The 16,164-nt window shown below is 44.5% G+C and overlaps 1 long non-coding RNA gene and 9 other non-coding genes across 59 annotated transcripts in view; all 10 read right to left on the bottom strand.

Annotated features, from left to right (window-relative positions):
* The window catches only part of LOC126958881 (uncharacterized), a 90,090-nt gene that overhangs the window by 20,073 nt on the left and 53,853 nt on the right, over positions 1-16,164 (bottom strand). For 27 of the 50 annotated variants that reach the window (XR_007727362.1, XR_007727361.1, XR_007727354.1 and 24 more), the window contains 9 exons: positions 16,026-16,158; positions 14,893-15,025; positions 13,751-13,882; positions 12,614-12,745; positions 10,765-10,893; positions 5,137-8,647; positions 3,779-3,891; positions 3,340-3,464; positions 1,732-1,843 (listed from right to left, as the gene is read on the bottom strand). This is a non-coding gene — a long non-coding RNA (uncharacterized LOC126958881). Of the gene's footprint in view, positions 1-641; positions 806-1,731; positions 1,844-3,339; positions 3,465-3,778; positions 3,892-5,136; positions 8,648-10,764; positions 10,894-12,469; positions 12,569-12,613; positions 12,867-13,750; positions 13,883-14,892; positions 15,026-16,025; positions 16,159-16,164 lie in introns of all 50 variants that reach the window. The other 23 variants (XR_007727383.1, XR_007727345.1, XR_007727382.1 and 20 more) reach the window with 17 other exon arrangements.
* LOC126960355 (small nucleolar RNA SNORD116) lies at positions 960-1,051 on the bottom strand. Its single transcript, XR_007727917.1, has one exon. It is a non-coding gene; the product is annotated as a small nucleolar RNA SNORD116 (small nucleolar RNA).
* Positions 3,027-3,121, bottom strand: LOC126960353 (small nucleolar RNA SNORD116). The gene has a single exon (XR_007727915.1). It is a non-coding gene; the product is annotated as a small nucleolar RNA SNORD116 (small nucleolar RNA).
* On the bottom strand, positions 4,845-4,936 carry LOC126960354 (small nucleolar RNA SNORD116). The gene has a single exon (XR_007727916.1). It is a non-coding gene; the product is annotated as a small nucleolar RNA SNORD116 (small nucleolar RNA).
* Positions 8,353-8,444, bottom strand: LOC126960339 (small nucleolar RNA SNORD116). Its single transcript, XR_007727901.1, has one exon. It is a non-coding gene; the product is annotated as a small nucleolar RNA SNORD116 (small nucleolar RNA).
* LOC126960336 (small nucleolar RNA SNORD116) lies at positions 10,607-10,698 on the bottom strand. Its single transcript, XR_007727898.1, has one exon. It is a non-coding gene; the product is annotated as a small nucleolar RNA SNORD116 (small nucleolar RNA).
* On the bottom strand, positions 12,466-12,557 carry LOC126960331 (small nucleolar RNA SNORD116). Its single transcript, XR_007727893.1, has one exon. It is a non-coding gene; the product is annotated as a small nucleolar RNA SNORD116 (small nucleolar RNA).
* Positions 13,596-13,687, bottom strand: LOC126960320 (small nucleolar RNA SNORD116). Its single transcript, XR_007727883.1, has one exon. It is a non-coding gene; the product is annotated as a small nucleolar RNA SNORD116 (small nucleolar RNA).
* On the bottom strand, positions 14,739-14,830 carry LOC126960333 (small nucleolar RNA SNORD116). The gene has a single exon (XR_007727895.1). It is a non-coding gene; the product is annotated as a small nucleolar RNA SNORD116 (small nucleolar RNA).
* Positions 15,872-15,963, bottom strand: LOC126960321 (small nucleolar RNA SNORD116). Its single transcript, XR_007727884.1, has one exon. It is a non-coding gene; the product is annotated as a small nucleolar RNA SNORD116 (small nucleolar RNA).

The following is a 16,164-nucleotide window of genomic DNA, read 5'->3' on the forward strand; positions in this document are numbered from 1 at the left end:
GTAAATTAGTTCAACCATTGTGGAAGACAGTGTGGTGATTCCTCTAGGATCTAGAAGTGGAAATACCATTTGATTCAGCAATCCCATTACTAAGTATATACCTAAAGGATTATAAATCATGCTACTATAAAGACACATGCACAAATATGTTTATTGCGGCACTATTAACAATAGCAAAGACTTGGAACCAACCCAAATGTCCATCAATGATAGACTAGATAAAGAAAATGGGACACATATACACCATGGAATACTATGCAGCCATAAAAAAGGATGAGTTCGTGTCCTTTGCAGGGACATGGATGAAGCTGAAACCATCATTACAGCAAACATGAGAACAGAAAACCAAACACCACATGTTCTCACTCATAAGTGGGAGTTGAACAATGAGAACACATGGACACAGGGAGGGGAACATCACACACCAGGGCCTGTCAGTGGGTCAGGGGCTATGGGAGGGACAGCACTAGGAGAAATACCTAATGTAGATGATAGGTTGATGGGTGTAGCAAACCACCATGGCACATGTATACCAATGTAACAGAACTGCATGTTCTGCACATGTACCCCAAATAATAAATAAACAAACAAATAAATAAATAAATAAGAAGTAAAAACTCATAATATCCTTGGATTCTGACCATCTCATCACCCTCAAAAGGTCAATCAGTAGTTCAGGCAAATGTGGGAACAGACCAAGTACAGGCAGGAACATTTCTCTTGGGTCTCACTGTTCTGCTTCCCAGGCTCTGTTTCTATGGTATATAGATGCCGCCAACCAAACTCTCAGAGTTTCCATTTTACCCTACAATTGAATTTTTATACACAAATGTAAAATTCATTTCCTCCAATAAAGGCACTCAAGTGGTTTTCAAATACCCCAGTCCCTGTGGTTACTTCTAACTGACCAACTAGTTGCAATTCCAGGCAACATGTTTGACTGGAGTGGTCTCTGTGCTGGACCTCAGCTCACAGAAGTGGTACAGAAGTGTTTTGGTCACTCATTTTGTTCAGATTTAAATTAGATCAATCTTTAAGTCATCATCGATCCAGGCACATTTTAAAAAGGAACTTTGAGTCTGAGATATGTGACAGATACTGATCACACAGCTTTCTGTCACCCTGGGACATGCTGACCCACACTATTTAATCATGGAGACCAGCATCACTGTCAATGGTCAGCCCCCTGGAGGACTAGCATAGCCAGGGTCCCATGGTCATTGGAGTGTCATGATCTCTTAACAGGATGTCAGTATTTTAAGGACAAAATGTTTACCATGGGAAAATTCCTACTGGTCCCTAAGGACAGGAAGCAGAATTATTCCCATTACTTTCCATCATATTACGACACAAGGAAACAATAAACTTGGCCATATAAAATGTAAAATGCAGTTTTGGTCTGCATCATCTTGTGAGAAGAGATTATATACACACACACACACACACACACACACACACACACACACACACACGCATCCATTTTTTAAAATTTGTATAGACAAAAGGTTTCATTATTAATCAGCATAGAAAACATACTAATTTGTAACTCTTGGAAATGTTTTAAATGTTATCCAAAGTACAGAGAAGAAAAAAATCTTAAGGAAAACTGACGCTTCAGATAGCGCATCAGATTAATAATTCCTAACACTGTATTAACCTATTGTTCACAAAACCAAATCACTGCCAGTTTTAAAAATAATAAAAATAAATTTACTAAAAATTGGATACTACCTCAGGAGTGTGTTGTTCTGTTTCCTCCCAAATTAGTTAACTGGTACAAATGACAAAATTAGCCCTTCACTGGTTCAGTGGTAAAATTCCATGGAATTGTATCTCACCCAATCTACAAAGTGTAGAGGAAATTAGGGAAGTTATGAAACAAAATTTGCCAAATGGAATATTTAGTTACAAGGGAATATAAGAATCCACACTAGACACTCACTGGACTATCCAATGAATGACAAAATTATTCTTACATCCTTGATCACTATAAAATATAAACTTTTTTTTAAAAAATCTGAGACATTAGTCTCAAAGTTCCCCTGGCATCCCCAATCAAAAGCATTTATTACAATTAGGATATCTCTTCAAACACAATGGAAACCTTTGAGGATATATGAATATAGCCAATGAAATCTATGTAAAAAAGAATTTGAAATATAATCTAAGTTTATTTGAGGCAGTATATAGTTGAATCCAGCACTCAAATAAAAACAATGGTTTGCTTTTTCATAAGAAAAACCAAAATCAAAAAAACAAGTGATACAATCCTAGGGGCTGAATTGGCAAGAACATTAATATACACTAGAATAGTCTACTTAGAGTACCATTTTTTAATTTTAATTTCCACGTAATTGTTTCACTTAATTGAAAATAAAAAGTAAGGTCGGGCATGGTAGTTCACGCCTGTAATCCCAACACTTCGGGAGGCTGTGGTGGGTGGATCACCCGAGGTCGGGAGTTCGAGACCAGCCTGGCCAATATGGTGAAACTCCATCTCTACTACAAATACAAAAATTAGGCAGGAGTGGTGGCGGGCACTTGTAATCCCAGCTACTCGGGAAGCTGAGGCAGGAGAATCTCGTGAACCCAGGAGGCAGAGGTTGCAGTGAGCCGAGACTGTGCCACTGTACTCTAGCCTGGGCAACGGAATGAGACTCCATCTCAAAAAAAAGTAAAATCTCATTATCTTTGGATTTGGATGTTGACCCTCTCATTACCCTCAAGAGACTGATCATCAACCAGAAAATTCTGCGAGCTCAGACAAATGTGTGAATGGCTCAAGGGTAGGTGCAATAACGTCCCTTGAGTCTCACTATGTCCTGGTTCCCCAGGGTCTACCAACTGTTTCCATAAATGCTGCCAAGCAAGTACAAAGAGACTTGCTATGTCAAACCACAGTTGGATATTTACAGACCTGAGAACAATTCATTTGCTCTAATATATATGGGTAGGTTAGTTTTCCAATACCCTAGTCCCTGTAAACTCGCTCCCTCCTCATGTTTGCCTGGCATGGTCCCAGTGCTGGACCTCAGCTCACAGAAGTGGCACAGAAATGATTTGGTCACTCATTTTGTTCAGATTCCGATGAGATCCATTTTTTTATAGTCATCATCGATCCAGGCACATTTATAAAAGGGACCTTGAGTCTGAGATATGTGGCAGACACTAAGCACACTGGTCACTGGGACACACCGACCCACACTATTCAATCATGGAGACCAAGATCACAGTCAATGACCAGCCCATGGTGGACTAGCATAGCCAGAGTCTCATGGTTACCAGAGTGTTACGATTCCCTAAGAGGAAATGTTGGTATTCTCAGGACAAAAGGCTTACCAATATTAGAGTTCCCACTGGCCCTTGAGGATGGCATTAGTCCCAATACTTTCTTTCCTTCTTGTCTTGCCTCAAAGGAAGAATAAATTCATCCATATGAAACCCAGTTCTTGGTCTATGCTGTCCTGTTGGAAGAGAGTATGTATATGAATCTGAGAAGCATACATGGACAATTTTTAGCCGTGCCTAAGACAGGATGTTTCACTATTAACATATATGGAATACACACTAACTTATAACTCCTGTTGGACATTTCATGTTATTCGAAATACAGAAAAGAACAAAATCTTTAAAAAAAAGAGACTGATGCCTCAGCTCATCAGAATATTAATGTCTGAAACTGTTAGTATTAACCAATTCTTTGTGAACCTAAATTCTTGAGTACTTAAAAGAATAAAAATAACTCACAAAAATAAATTCACTAAAAATTGAATGTTACCTTAGAAGTGGTATTGATGTGCTTCTTCACAGCTACATCAGCTGGTACAAATGTCAAAATTAGCACTACACTGGTTTGGCAATGAAATTCCATGGAATTCTATCTCACCCAATCTACAGAGTACAGGAGAAATTAGGAAAGTCGTGAAACAAGATTTGCTTAATGAACTATTGTGTTATAAGCAGTTATAAGAATTCACATTAGACACTCATTGGACCTTCTGTATAACAAGAACAATTATGCTCATGTCTTTGATCGAAATTGTATGGAAATAATGTTTTCTAAAACATTTATCCCAAAGAACCTCCAGCACATACCCTTCAAAATCATTTATTACAACTTTTAAATAATACAGTGGTCACACATGGAGGACATATGAAAGTAGACAATGAAATCCATGTGAAAATCCAAGAATTTGAAATACCACTTCTAAAAATGTTTGCTGCAACATGTAGTGGAAACCAGCACTGAACCATGTGTTAAACAGCTTGCTTGGTTGATGGGAAAACAAAAAAGAAACAGCTGTTTCAGTCCTTGTGACTAGATTGGCAATCAAATGAAAATATACGATAAGATTTCATGTATTTATATCTTATATGATACAAATATCTTATATTTCATATAAGTTTCATATATTTCATATAAGATAATTATTCTTTAATTTCCATGCGATTATTTCACTTAAAAGGAAATGAGAAGTAAAAACTCATGATGTCTTTGAATGCTGAAAACTCTTTGCCATCAAGCAACAAATCATCAACCAGAATATTCTGAGCGCTCACACAAACGTCCGAATGGCTTGTGGGTTTGCACAATAATTTCCTGTAAATCCTGTAACTCCTGTGCTGGCTCCCCAGTGTCTGGTTACTGCAGTGTATAGATGCTACCAGCCAAGCACTAGAAGAGTCTCCATCTTACCCCCAACCACATATTGGTAGGTAACTGTCCAATAATTTCCTCTACTGTGTATGAGCTGGTTAGTTTTCTAATTCCACAGGCTGTTTTGGTACCAGTGCTGACCAAACTGAAGGCCCTCCTCGTGTTTGTCTGGCACGGTCCCTGTGCTGGACCTCAGCTCACAGAAGTGGCACAGAAGCGATTTGGTCACTCATTTTGTTCAGATTCCGATGAGATCCATTTTTAAGTCATCATCGATCCATGCACACTTATAAAAGGGACCTTGAGCCTGAGACATGTGGCAGACACTGAGCACACAGCTGCCACCTTTGGAGGCATGGAGACCAGCATCACAGTCAATGACCAGCCCAGGCTGATGAGCACAGCCAGGGTCACATGGTCACTGCAGTGTCATGATCCCCTAAGAGGAAATGCTGGTATTCTCAGGACAAAATGCTTACCAATATCACATTTTGAGGTTTTGATGTCAGATTTTTCCATGATACACTCCATTCTGTCACTTTTTGAGGTTAAAAAAAAAACTTTCATATGGAAATCTGTGCTGGTTCCACAATGAACTACAAGGATAGAGAAAAAGTGAGCAAAGATGTGTAACACAGACATTTACCGTTCAAATGGCCTGGGGATCCCCACGCTGTAGCCCTTCTCCCATGCGTAGCTTCCGTGTTCCCTACACTGGAGAATCCCCTCCCACACTTCATGAAGCTACTGGCTGGTTGATCCAGGTTATCCCGTATGACTGAGTTGCCTGACCTAGGATGCTCTCCTTCATTCCTGTGGTCCAGAGTCTCCTCCCCCTACACAGAGATACCCGGCATCTGGAAGTACAGAAAACCCTTCGCCATCTCAGGAAGTACCAGTAGGCACGAGCTGGAGGACCGGCAACATCAGATAAACTAAGTGATCAGAACAGCGCCCCCTCAGCTCTGATAGCAAGATTGCCTATGAAAACATGGCCTACAAATGTAGGACAGGACATTCAAATTAAACCTAAACAGGGCACACGCCTGCTAAAACAAAACATTTGAATAGATTCAGATTCCCCTAACTTAAAAAGGAAAAAAAAATGCAGGATAAACTAAAACATTACCCATCTAACAAGAACTGGAAAAATCACAATCAGAAGGAAAATCATACGCAGGATGAGAAAAGACAGTTAACTAATCCAGCCTCAAGATTAACCAAATGTTGTGCTTATCTGAAGAAGTTAAAAACAGTCATGGTAAAAATGCTTTGGCAAATAATTATAAAGCTTATTGAAAAAAGTAAAAAAGTAGAAATCTCAGAGAGGTAGTAGTAGTTTTTTTTTTTTTAAAAAAAAGAACCAAGTGAAAAAACAGAACTGAAAATTTCAAAAATAATAGAGTAGTGATTAAGTGAATTTAGAATAGAACAATCAAATTTAGCTAATCTAGACAAGAAAGAAAATACTCCAGAAAAAAAAAAGAACACAGCTTCATAGATCTGTGTGTGACACGGAGACATGAGGTTGAAAATAATTATAATATTCTTCTTTTTTTTTTTTTTTTTTTTAGACAGAGTCTCTGTTGCCCAGGTTGGAGTGCAGTGACATGATCTTAACCTGCTGCAGCCTCCGCATCCCAGGATCAGGTGATTCTCTTGCCTCAGTCTCCCAAGTAACTGGGACTATAGGCGCACAACACCATGCATGGTTAATTTTTGTATTTTGTATTTTTAGTAGAGACGGGATTTTGCCCTGTTGGCCAGGATGGTCGTGATCTCCTGACCTCATGATCTGCCCACCTCGGCCTCCCAAAGTGCTGGGATTACAGGCGTGAGTCACTGCGCCCAGCCGGCAGTCACAGACTTTAGATTGGAAATTAAATCCCATATCGTGCTCAATGAAATGTGAACACAATGGATAAATCAAACCATCACAAGAGTACATGCGAGACATCTATACAGGTGAAAACAAGAATTTTATCCCCCAAAATACCTGCACACAAAGAAGTATGGTAGGACAGAAGTCCAAGTCTAGATATGAAACATTGCACCCGGAACTATCTGTGGGAGGCAGGGCTGTGCCAATGGTTTACCTATGCCTCTCTGGAAAACACAACCATCCTGGAAACTGAAGCATGTCTTCTAGGCTCCATTTTCCGACTCTTTAACAGAACTCATAGAAAAACCTTGACGAGCTACAGGAAAAAAAGCCAACAAACCACGGATAAAGTCAACTAAGTATTATACAAATAATTAGCATAACTGGAAACTGTTCCAGCTTTACAGCACAATCTTTTGGATTATTCCTCCAGATATAAAAAAAAAAAATAAGTGGTTAAATATTTTGTGACTTGAGTGTGAGACAAAATGACATCACTGAATATAATCACACAAGCACTGACCCAAATTCAAGGTAACACCTATCACTGACATGCACATTTGGTCCCTTACCAAAATAAGAAGAGGCTATGTTGCAAACCATGTTGGTGTATCTTCTAAAGCCAGAAGAGGCAAAAAATCACGAAGATATATTAGAACACCAACAGTACAGGAAAATGACAAGTCTTCTTTCTATGCAACTCCATACTCTCTTACATATGCAATCTGTATCTGCACTGGAAGCGTATCAAATCGGAGTCCACAATTAAACAGAAAAGGTATATGCACAAACAAAAATGAAATGGAGTATTTCTTGTAGGATCCTCCTGGTTTCACTGCTTTTTCTCTTATTCTGACCAGTGGCCGAGTATAGCTGTGCAACTTAGAAGAGTAATGACAAATAGGAATAGACATGCACTCCTCCGCCACTGTGTTAGTTATTGACGTGGTGGGTAAAATGGAAAACGGAGGGTCTCTGCAGAGAGATGCTTAGGGAGCCCACAGCCACAGTCCTTCAAACTGGGGAGTCTTCTGTGGCTGCAGAAGCAGCAACTCCAAGTACCTGTTGAAGTCAGAAATGGAGAAAAAAGAGGAAAAAAAAAAGAAAAAGGAAAATCAGGCAGAGCCACTTTCCTCAAACTGGCTGGGGCTCCAGGTGGCCTGTGGCAGCAGCAGTAGCAAAAATCAGTCAGACTCCACCTGGCAAGGCGAAGGGGCAACAGAAGTAGGAGACGTGGTGAGGAGCACAGGCCAGGCCAGGCACACTGGGCTCATACAGGCAGATGGCGTGCTTCACTTGCTTGTGCAGGTGTTCACCTTGGAGGGCCAAAAAAGGGCCTTTCAGGTTCTCCCTAATGGATATATGCACACCCTACTACTTACTATGGTTTATGGCCAGAAGCCTGGCCATCTTGGGTGATATGCCTAGCATTCACTGGGAACATTATGTGGATAATATTCTACTAAATTCCACAAATTTAAGTCTTCTGAAGAAACCGACTTCCTCTAAGGGAGGAGAGAATGCAGAGCTAGGACAAGTCAAACCTGGCCATGCAGAGACAGGCTACCCGCTAACTCTTCCTGTGCCACAGGCACATTCACCTGCTCCTGCATATAGTATGTGTGCTTCCATGCCCTCACAGAGAGGAATCCTTCACACAAGGAATCTCCTGTGCACAGGAGGCCGCACTCCCCTGCGACTCCCTTTGCCCAAAGGGGACCCCATCCTAAGGCTGGACAAACCCCTCAATGTAACCTTCGTCAACAAATGGAAGTGTTCCCTCTCTATCTACCCACTGTTGGAGCAATGTGCCAGACCTCAGTTCAATGAGGATGACGGTATAGAGTTTTCACTCATTTTGTTCAGCTTTCAAAGGAATGCATGTATAAAGGTCATCATTGATCCATGCACAGTCTTTGTACCTACAAAGATGGAATATCAAAAGGTTTTGGAAAATGGACATTTACCATCCTGAGGGGTCCACCAGCTTCTGAAGAAGCCCATGCCACATGTGCTGCACGTGCTCAGGGGCTCCCCACCATCTCCAGGAATCCCCCAAGACAAAGATCATCCATCGCAGCCTGTGGCCTTCTTCCATGTCAGACCACCTAGGAATGAGAGGCAAAACAGGTGTGCTTGAGAAAGGCATGCAGGTACACAGGTCTCAAGGGCCATGCCATTCATTCTGTTGTGGTGCATCCTGTACCTACTTCCCACAGGCTACTACGGAAGGAAACAGAGGCACTATAATTTGTGGGTGTGGTCCGGTTTAGTAACACCTAAATTTTGCTGATAGCCATGAGTGACAAGATACAAACAAATCCATTGCTTCACACAGTTAAAAATAACTACAAACCTTTGTAGGTCTGCAATGCTTGTAACTAAGGTCTGGTATTCCAAGAACCATTGCCAGTGATCAAGGAACATATTTCAAAGGCTCACTAATCCAAGATGGGGCAGAAAAGTAGACTATGACATGATAATTTCATCTGTGCTACAAACCACAATCTGTTTTCTGCTAGAAAGCAGAATTTATAGAAAAGAAAATGGTGTGTTAAAGAAACAAATTAAAACTCTCGAGAGAAATCCTTGCACTTAAAACCTGAATGATGGTTTCATGGAAGCTCTGCATGGCAGGAATGAGGGCCCCTGTGTACAAGGGAAATTTGTACACAGTGAATTTCTGTGAATGTTTGCTGGACATAAAGGGTCCAATGGGAGCCTTGCAGATACAGAAAATTATCCAACACTGCCTTGATATTGGACACAGGTCCACATGGGATACCCTAATTTTGTCACACAACCCCTGGGCAGTGAATCCTGCAATAAGATTTAGGAAGAAAACTGCCTTTGACCTTAGGCAGGAGGTCAACACTGCCCCAAACCTGACCCCTAACGTACTTCTTGTTAAAGAGCCCCAAGAGAGGTGTCCACAATGACCAGACAGTGCCCCCAAAACAGTGGAAATTCCAGTAGCACTAGGATAGCAGAATGGCCCAGACTTAGCACTGCAGGGAGTACTAGTACAACCACAAGGACACGAAATATCAAAAAAAGACCTTCTGAAAAAGTTTCTGGATCACTGAGATTATTGCAGAAAGAAGAGACTGACAGACTTAACAGGTAGGAGAGAACAGCGCCACTTACATACACCAATATATTTTGGTTTTGCTGCGGTTCACTTGAGCTACCATCCACACTGCTGTTGTATCACCACACTTAATGCTGGGATAACCACAACATTTTTTTTTTTTCCTGATATTGACCCGACATACTCCAATAAAATGTTCCCTGGAGAAAAACATGTGACTGGGGACGGAACAAAGACTGCCAGGAAACAAAAGCCATCTGCGGAAAGGCCCTCCCATGTAGACATCAGATCATATTCTACTCCCAGCACCCCAAAGCCAACATGGCATTTGTGATGTGCAGTACACACTCGCAAACGTGGCTGACCATCCCCGTCTTAGGGTACCAAGTCAATACATGCATGGCGCCTTCTCATCCCCACCTGGAGTAACCATCGCTGGCCATGGGATTTCAGTTTCTCCGGAGGACATACAAATCACTCATGGAGCCAATCCACAGGATATTCTCCAGAAAGAGAATAAGCACCACTAACCTCTTCACAACTGACTTCCGCTGCTGCTACAAAAACACCACGGGCACTAAAAAGTCCTCAGCCATGAGAAAAATGAGCCAAAGAACAGCAAGGGTGTGGCCTTGGGCTCTTCCCAACCACAAGGAGCTATCTACCTCTGGGGGACAAGGGAACCCAGAGCCAGCACTCAAGGACAAACCTGGCCACACAGTGGCGGGTTACCGGCTAACTCTTCTGTGCCACCTGCACATTCCCCTAGTCCTGCAGACAGTGTGTATGCTGCCCCAGCCTCACAGAGAGAAGGCCTTCACACAACGAATCTCCTCGGCACAGGAGCGCCTACTGCCCCATGACTCCCTGTGATCCAAAGCGGACCCCATCCTAAGCCTGGATGGATGGCTTAGTGCTACCTGCATCAACAAATGGAAGTTGTCCTTCTCTCCAGCCCCAGCTGGAGCCATGTGCGGGACCTCAGTTTGATGAGGACGACGGTATAGAGTTTTCACTCATTTTGTTCAGCTTTCCAAGGAATGCATGTATTGAGGTCATCATCGATCCATGCACAGTCTTTATCCCTACAAAGAAGGAACATCAGGGGCTTTTGGAAAATGGACATTTACCAACCTGTGGGATCCACCAGCACCAAAGGAGACCAGATTCCACTTGTCAAGGGGCTCCCTGCCATCTCGATGGATCTTCCAAGATGAAGACTGTCCCTCGTAGCCACTGGCCTTACTTCCATTGCCACAACTCCTGGGAAGTGCAGAGGAAAAACAGGTGTTCTTCAGAACGGCAGGCAGGCACACATGTCAAAAGGGCCAGGCCATTCAATTCACTGTGGTGTATCCCATATGTACTTCCCACAGGCTACTGCCCTTTTGGGATGGGTGTATGGGTCTACCCAGGAACGAAGATATCAGGCATGTGTTGATTTTGAAGGCACTATCAAGCTACAGAGCCCTAAGTGTAAGAACTCACTCAAAACCACTCATTTGCCACCACTGACTCAAAAGCCCTCCTCTTGGTCATCAGAGAAGACAAAGGCCACAGGGCTACTTAAATGAGGAGAGTTTCGGGGAAAAACTCTTCCAGTACAAAAGGCAATTTTCCTTCGGTCTTGAAGACTTTTCACCCTGGGCTACTTCAACACTTTTCAGATTGAGAAAAACGTTCAATAACAACTTAACCTCTACCTCAGCGTCTTCCTCACAGGTGCAGCTCAGGGATCCAGAGGAGCACCAGACACACTGACTCCCACAGGGCTTCTAAGGCACTGTGGCTGAGAACATCACACATTTTAAGGCACTTTCCTATGAACATGGCCGCACAGTCTAAAACCTATGCATCACTGCCTGTGGACACTAGCCCTGTCCTACAACAAGATGACTATTTCACAAAGAAGACTGCTGGGAAGCATGAGGAGAAATTAGAAAATAACCTAACATCACGAGCCACTACGGTAATTAAGCACAGAGACATTCCTGGACCACCAAGGAGTAGAGATCTCCAGGATGCGGGAAGTCACACTCTTACAATCAGGCACGCTGACTGCACTGAGGTGCCTGAGCGGTTCAGAGGCAAAGTATGCACAACCTAGGATGGGTAGAAACCCTGGGCCAATATAAGCTCAAATGCCTAAGGGAGACAAGCATCTCACACAGGGTCCTGAACACAGACCAAGTCAGTCTGAGGAGTTGCAGAAGCACGTGGACCTGCCATCACATTCCTGTCCCAGCACCCTGAGGTCATCATGAAACGAAACGTGGGTGCCCTACAATGTCTGAAAGAGGCCCACAGCCATCGCTCCACGACCTACATGGAATGCTGTCCAGTAAATGCACATGCAGGCCTCTCCCCTTCCCACTGCCAAGACCCTTCAGGGGCGATGGGACTGGCTTCCTCCTAGGGACATACAAGTTCAACATGGATACCCGCTCTGGGCTCCTCCGCAGAAAGCAAATCATTATCGCCATCCTCCTGAGGACTGCCTGCCCCCACTGCTACCCAAACACCATGGGAACTCCTACGTCTCCAAATGAGGATGAAAGTGAACCGAAGAAGTGCCCGGGAACAACACTGTGCTGTCTGCCCATGCAGAAGCCACTGTCTTCCTCGGGGGAGGGCAGGAGCCAAGGGGTATGAATCAAGGACACACACAGCCGCACAGAGGGAAGCGCTTCAACCAAGCTGTCTCTCAGCCACGGAAGTCCAAAATGCCCAGCTACTCCACTTCACCCAAAGACGACCCCATCCCAAGTGTTGACACAGCCCGTCTCAACAAATGGATGTTGTCCCTCTCTCTAGCCCCTGATGGAGCAGTGTGCTGGACCTCAGTTCGACGAGGATGACGGTATAGAGTTTTCACTCATTTTGTTCAGCTTTCCAAGGAATGTGTATATGGAAGTCATCATCGATCCAGTCTTTGCCTCTGCAAATGAGGAAAATCAGCACGCTTTAGGAAGGAATCACTTACATTCAGGAGGGTTCCATCAGCCTCCGAAGGAGCCCACACTCCATGTGGCCCCAGACTTCTGCCATCTCGCAGGATCACATGAGATGACAATCATTCCTTGCTAACATGAGCCTGCTTCTTACACGAACACCACTGGGGAGGTGCAGAGAAAACACGGACATGCATCAGAAAGGCAGGCATGTGCACAGGTTCCAAGGGCCATGTCATCCAGCCCGCTGCGATACATTTGCTGTCCGCCTGTCTCTGGCCTCACCTGTTCATAAACACAGAAATGCATGGACACAGGGATGCTCGTCTGGGGGTCAGGTGCCTTCAGAGTACATCATCCCACTAAAGAGCATATTTAGCATCCTTCTCAATATCGTTGCTTCAATACCTACAATGATGCTCACAAAGCCTTGGGGCCCTCGACCCTTAACGAGAAAGGCTTTCACCTATATCTATATTGGGTTTAAGATAAGCCAGAGGCTCCTCGAGTATCAGAACCAACGAGCGGGAGCTCACTTGTTCATGCAATGTACATGTCCCCCAAAGACACAGGATACAACATGGGCACAGAGGCTATGCCTGGTGACCAAAACTCTAATGTCCTCAACAAAGGACAAAGTTAGCCAACAAATGACAAAGATGCGGCCTTGTATCCTCCTCCCAACCAGACAGATTGTCTTCTTTCAGGGGACCTGAGAACTCAGAACAAGGACTCAAGAACAAATTGGCAACCAGAGGTGGGCTACCAGCTAACTCTTGCTAGGCCACATGGACATTCACTTAGTCCTACAGACAATACATGTGTTACCCACCCTCACTGACGAAGTCCTTCAAACAAGAAATTTCCTGTGCATGGGAGCCACCACTCTCCTGTGACCCCATTCAACCATAAAAGACCCCACGTTAAGGCTAAACAGACCCCTTGGTATAACCCTTATCAAAAAATGGATGTTTTTTGGCCCTCTCTGTCTAGTCCCTGTTGGAGTAATGTGCTGGACCTCAGTTCGACGAGGATGACGGTATAGAGTTTTCACTCATTTTGTTCAGCTTTCCAAGGAATGTATATATGGAAGTCATCATCGATCCAAGCACAGGTTTCATCCCTACAAATGAAGAAACTCAAGAGTGCTTTGGGATGGAATCACTTACATTAAGGAAGGTTTCAACAGCCTCTGAAAGAGTCCACACCATGTGTGTCCAGGGGCTTCCTGCCATCTCCAAGGATCATACGAGGTGACAATTATTCCTCAAGATACAAGCCTGCCTTGACGCCAACACCACCTGCAAAGTGCAGAGGAAACACGGGCGTGCTTCAGAAAGGCAGACAGGTGCACAGGTCACAGGGCCATGTTATCCAGTGTCCTGGGATACATCTGCTATCTGCTATCTGCCTTTATGTGGCCTCCCTTGTTCATGGATGCAAAATGCACGGATGTGGGGATGCTCATCTCGGGGCTGGAGGCCCCTGCAGTGCACCATGCTGCTAAAGAGCACTGACATTGACCATACCTCTCAACATCACTGCTTCAATACCAGCCATGCCACTCACAAAAGCTTTGGGACCATGAACCCCTAAGGAGGAAGGCTTTAACCTCTATCGGGTTGAGGAGAAGTCAGAGGCCCCTTGGGTATCAGAACCAGCTTGGAGCAGGAGCTCACCTGTTCGTGCGAAATACATGTCCCCAAATCACATGGGATATAACACAGGCACACAGGCACATAGGCTATGCCCGGTGACCGAAACTCTAATGTCCTCAACCAAGGACAAAGTTAGCCAACAAATGACAAAGATGTGGCCTTGTACCTCCTCCCAACTAGACAGATGTGTTTCTTCCAGGGGACCTCAGAACCCAGAGCAAGGACTCAAGACCAAACTGGCAACCAGAGTAGGCTGCCAGCTAACTCTTGCTAGGCCACATGGACATTCACTTAGTCCTACAGACAATGCATGTGTTACCCACCCTCACTGATGAAGTCCTTCAAACAAGAAATTTCCTCTGCGTGAGAGCCACCACTCCTGTGACCCCATTCACCCATAAAAGACCCCATCCTAAGCCTGAACAGACCCCTTGGTATAACCCATGTCAACAAACGGATGTTGGCCCTGTCTGTCTAGTCCCTGCTGGAGTAATGTGCTGGACCTCAGTTCGACGAGGATGACGGTATAGAGTTTTCACTCATTTTGTTCAGCTTTCCAAGGAATGTATATATGGAAGTCATCATTGATCCAAGCACAGGTTTCATCCCTGCAAATGAAGAAACTCAGAGTGCTTTGGGACGGAATCACTCACATTAAGGAAGGTTTCAACAGCCTCTGAAGGAGTCCACACCATGTGTGTCCAGGGGCTTCCTGCCATCTCCAAGGATCATACGAGATGACAATCATTCCTCATGATACAAGCCCGCCTTTTATGCCAACGCCACCTGCGAAGTGCAGAGGAAACACAGGCGTGCTTCAGAAAGGCAGACAGGTGCACAGGTCACAGGACCATGTTATCCAGTGCCCCGTGATACATCTGCTATTTGCCTGTCTCTGGCCTCCCCTGTTCACGGACGCAGAAATGCATGGACACGGGGATGCTCATCTCGGGGCTGGAGGCCCTCGGGGTGCACCACCCCGCTACAGAGCACTGACGTTGAGCATACCTCTCAACATCATTGCTTCAACACCTGCAATGGCACTCACAAAAGCCTTGGGACCACAAACCCCGAAAGAGGAAGACACTGACCTAAATCAGGTTTGGAATAACCCAGAGACTCCTTGCCTGACAGCCCCAGCTTGGAGCAGAAGACTGCCTGATCAGGCAACACACAAATCCTCATAACATACAGGATATGACATGGGCATGCGGCTAAGAGGCTATGCTGAGTGCCTGGAAATACAACGTCCGCCGCCAAGGACAAAATGAGCTAACAAATGAGAATGGTGTAGCCTTGTGCTCTCCCCACAACCAGAGGATCTGTCTTCCTCTGGGAATCTAGAGCTTGGACTCAAGAACAAACTTGGCCACCAGAGGCAGGCTACACACAAACTCTTCCCATGCCACCTGCCATTCACCTAGTCCTTCAGACAGTACGTTAGTTATCCCGCCCAGGGAGAAAGAAGTCCTTCAGACAAGCCATTTCCTGTGCATGGGAGCACCTACTTCTCTGTGACTTCCAACTGCCCAAAGGGACCCCATCCTAAGGCTGGATGGACCCATTGGTGCAACCCATATCAACAAACGAATGTTGGCCCTTTGTGTCTAGCCCCTATTGGAGTAACGTGCTGGACCTCAGTTCGACGAGGATGACGGTATAGAGTTTTCACTCATTTTGTTCAGCTTTCCAAGGAATGTATATATGGAAGTCATCATCGATCCACGCACAGTGTTTGTCCCTGTAAATGAGGAAAATCAGAGTGCGCTGGGAAAGAACTGCTTACATTCAGAAGGGATCCAACAACTTCCAAAGGAGTCTTTGCCATTGTGTCCAGGGGCTTCCTGGTATCTCCGCGGCTCACATGAGATAACAATTGTCCCTCGCCAACACGGGCCTGCCTTCCATGCCAGTGCTACCTGGGA

This window comes from Macaca thibetana, chromosome 7 (genome assembly GCF_024542745.1).
Source record: "Macaca thibetana thibetana isolate TM-01 chromosome 7, ASM2454274v1, whole genome shotgun sequence".
Lineage (NCBI taxonomy): Eukaryota > Metazoa > Chordata > Mammalia > Primates > Cercopithecidae > Macaca > Macaca thibetana.